The sequence below is a fragment of the Epinephelus moara genome, chromosome 4 (assembly GCF_006386435.1).
Source record: "Epinephelus moara isolate mb chromosome 4, YSFRI_EMoa_1.0, whole genome shotgun sequence".
In the NCBI taxonomy this organism is placed as follows: Eukaryota; Metazoa; Chordata; class Actinopteri; order Perciformes; family Serranidae; genus Epinephelus; species Epinephelus moara.
The window spans coordinates 1,192,789-1,197,354 of NC_065509.1; positions in this window are offsets into that span (position 1 = coordinate 1,192,789).

Sequence of the window (4,566 nt, forward strand, 5' to 3'; positions counted from 1 at the left end):
TTCCCCATTAAAGGGTTTTTTTTGGGGAGTTTTTTACTTATCCGCTGCGAGGGTCATAAGGACAGAGGGATGTCGTATGCTGTAAAGCCCTGTGAGGCAAATTGTGATTTGTGATATTGGGCTTTATAAATAAAATTGATTGATTGATTGAAATTGAACGTGCGCTTATGCCAATTATCTACACCTGGCTTGACATAGCCGCACCTTTTCATCCTGGCTCGGCAATTGTGCAACCAATTAAGCCAAGATGCGCCGATCAGACTAGGTCAAGCCGTGCTTGCTCTGTTATCCTGGATTTCTTTATTCTACTTTTGTGCAATACCCCTGAGGTCTTGACCTGCGAGGTCCCTAATTTATTTATTTTTTTTCTTCCGCCAAAATGATCGCATTTTTCACTGCCTGAACATACCCCAAACCTCACCAAACTTGGAATATAAATCAGACCTGGCGAAAAATTTTATAAGCTATTGTCCTCCTGAATTTCCACCACTAGGTGGAGCTATTATTATGGAAAGTGCGTTTTGGCTCATAACTCCCATATACTTTGTCGCACATTCAAAAACCTTATATCCACGCGTTCAGTGAATTGTGCTGAATCTTGTGGTATATCGCAAATTCGCAAAATATTGCAAACCTACTTTTTCGAACTCCTCCCAGGCAATTTCACCGATTGGCATGAAACTTTGCACACAGCATCTGTGGACCCTTCCGACAAAAACTTATTAAAAGAATTTTGATATTCCAAACAATACTCAAGTTATTAAATAAAAACTTCCTGCAGATTTCGTGCTAAACAGGAAGTGCTGCATATCTCCACACTGGTGTATCCGAATGACATGAAACTCAGGTTAACACTTCCCCATGAGCCCCTGAGGCTCTGTGCAAAGTTTCGGGTGATGACCACGAGGTGGCGCTCTTTAAATTTAAGTATTATATATCTCAACATCGGTTGGGCGGATTAACACGAAACTTGGTATAATTATTGTCAATGCCCTCCTGAGATTATCTGACCAACGACTTACCGGTCTGGTGACCGTCTAATTTAATATTTGGCACTGTGCCAACACCATAACACTCATGGAAATAAAATTGATAGGGGTGGTATAGACTGGCCCCTGTAACTCACACATCAAAAATGACCAGCAGGTGGCGCTATTTTCAATGCAAAAGCATTTTTGGCTAATAACTCCCACATAATATGTCGCACATTGTTAAACCTTCTATTTACGTGTTCTCTAAATTCAGCTGAATTGTGTGGTGTAAGCCATGCCCACTTTCGCGGTAACTTTCTATTCGCTAAATCGCGACAAATGAAAAACGTACTTTTTCGAACTCCTCCTAGGCGATTTGACTGATTTGCACCAAACTTTGCATGTAGCATCTGTGGACCCTCCTTACAAAAATTTATCAAAAGAATTTTGATCGTCCAAAAAACGGCCAAAATATAAAACAACAAATTCCTGCACATTGTTTTCAAAACAGACAGTCTTTCAAATCTTTACCAAATACAGTCCGATTACCACAACACTTTTGCTAATTGTGTTCCATGGCCTGATGAGGGTTTGTGCAAAATTCTGTGCATCCGAAATTTGATATTTTTGGGCGGTTGCACATGGTTGACGCGAAATGCCGAAATAGCGCCCCCTACAAATTTTCAAAAACCCCTCCCCATTGATGATGAAGTTTGCCATTTTGATTTTGACTTGTCATTTTGGTGTGATTTCCACATGTTGTATTTTAACGAACTAGTCCTAGGGATTTCATCCAGTGGACTTCAGATGTTTTACAGATCATCCTGAGACCATGCTGATCAAAAGCTGTGCTTCTGCATGTCTGTAGATCAAACGGCGTGGCTGCTATGACTCTACCATTTTTGATCCATCACCATGCATATTCAAGCAGCTCTCTCTCCCACATAATTCATCCAAACTGCTTCAAAATTTCTGTACATGATAAGAGCCCCACCCTCAACGCCTCCATATGCTCGTAGGCAATCTTGCTCATGCCGCCCCCTTATGGAAACAGGAAATGCCATCTTTTAGACTGACAAACACCAACCTCCATCTCCTGACCTGATCAACTACATTTTGTGGCCACATGACGATCAAGTTGATGAATATCCACAGTGACACACGTGTCCTGTCATGTTGCAGACTGCCACGGCGGCGACTTTTCATCCTTCGCCATGGAACATCAACTTGATATAAATCCTTCATGCATTGTCCAATTTGCTCGAAATGTCACATGTGTGATGAAGGTCCACCCCTGAACGCACCTGGCCACGTGGTTACGCTCGTTGCGCCACCTGGTGGATGAACGAAACATTGCTTTTTTTCGCTCCTGCCAGGTTTTTTCTCCCTTCTCGCTGCATGCCACAGCCCCCACGTCCCTCACAGCTGCTTGCAGCTTTAATTAGGGCCCGAGCAGGTCACAGACCTGCGAGGTCCCTATTGTTTTTCGAATGATTATTAGGGCCCGAGCACCTAGCGGTGTGAGGACCCTATTGAAATGCAAGGATTTATTATTAGGGCCCGAGCACCTAGCAGTGCGAGGACCCTATTGAAATGCAAGGATTTCTTCTTCTTCTTCTTCTTCTTATTCCTCCAAATGAATTGCCTTTTTGGGAGGCTTAACATACCTGAAAACTCATGAAACTTTGCAGATATATCAGGACTGGTGAAAAATTTGATATTTTAAGGCTCTCGTGTGGGGGTTCCAAAAAATGGCTCAGTAGCGCCCCCTACAAAAGCTTGAGGAAACAGCCCCTGAAGCCAGTTTAACCTACATGTATGAAACTTGGCAGGCTTATGTAACGCTCCGAGACATACAAAAAAGCCTCCTGGAGGCATGCTCTAAACCCAACAGGAAGTCGGCCATTTTGAACTTACTGTGCAATTTTGATGCATTTTTGGCCATTTCCAGGGGTCATAAATGAACGAACTAGTCCTTGAGATTTCATCCGATCGACTTCAAACCTTGGTCTGTCCCACCCCAAGACCTTGAAGATGAAAAGTTATCAAAAGCTTGAGTTTTTGTCAAGGCGTGTGACCGTGGGATGGCATCAAAGTTAGGGGTCTCGCCACTAAACAGGAAGTAGTTAATAACTCCAGCATACATGGCCCAATCTTGCCCAAACTTCACAGGATTGATGCCAGTCCCCAATCTTGCCCAAACTTCACAGGATTGATGCCAGTCCCATCCTGAACGCATCTACATGTCAATAATTAGAGATAAATATAGCGCCCCCTACTGGCAACAGGAAATGTCATGTTTTAGACTTTAATATACATCTCCTACAGAATTGACCAGATCCATCTCAAACTTGGTGAAAAAAGTCATAAGACCTTTCATGACGCTTTATTGTGGAAACTGTGAGTTTTCGTCGAAGGGCGTGGCCATGGCCTGGCGGCGAACTTTGATGTTTCGCCATGATGATGAACGGTGCTTTAACTTGACTCCACGTGGGAATATCTTGCCAAAACTTCACACATATGACAGTCCAACCCTGAACACATCTACAGAGGAATTTTGAATCACCGCCATAGCGCCTCCTACTGGCAACAGAAAGTTACTTTATACATTCTTTGATGTCCCTCTCCTAGGAGGTTAATCAGACCCACCTTAAACTTGCTGGTCTAAGTCCTTAGACCTTGATGATGCTTAAAAATGAAGCTTTTTAGTCTTCATCAAACGCTGTCACCGTGGCGCTGCCTTGTTCGCCATCAAACACGATGTTGTTTTGAAGGGACTGCCTTGTTCGCCATCAAACACGATGTTGTTTTGAAGGGACAAGGGATGCTTGAAAACTCAGCAAACGTGGCATACACATCACAGGTCACAAGTCCTCTTGTCTGATGTGATTTTTGTGCTTTGATGCACCAAGATGGCTCAACAGCGCCCCCTAGAATATTTCAATTAAGCAGCCCCCAAAGCTGCTTTGACCTGCATGTATGAAACTTGGTAGGCACCTGTAACACGCTATTACGTACAAAAAAGTCTCTTGGAGCCATGCTCCCAACCCAACAGGAAGTCCATCATTTTGAATTTACTTGTGCCACTTTTGTGCATTTTTGCCCATTTCCAGGGCTTGTAAATTAATGAACTTGTCCTACAGATTTAATCAGATTTGCTCCAAACTTGGTGTATGTAAGCGTGACTACGTTGTGACCAAAACTTATCACAGAATTTGCCCAATGTTGAATGGTGCGCCCGCTGCCGAGCGTTGAATCTTGAGGTCTCGCCATGAAAAACGAAATTGCTGTAGCTCTGGCATAAATGGTCCAATCTCCACCAAACTTCACATGATTCATATTAGTCCCGCCCTGAACACATTTTCATCACCATATTTCCTGATAATCATAGTGCCACCTAGTGTCGAAAGGAAGTACTTCTTATCAGACACTTATCTTTGGATTAACCTTAAATTTCAATGCTGTGGTCTATATTTGATGTTCACAAACATGACATATCATTAGTGTCTACGTGTGCTGCAGAGGGTTTAATTTTGATGTCTCGCCATGAAACAGGAAATTGCTATAAATTTGGAGTAAATGGTCCATTGTCCAC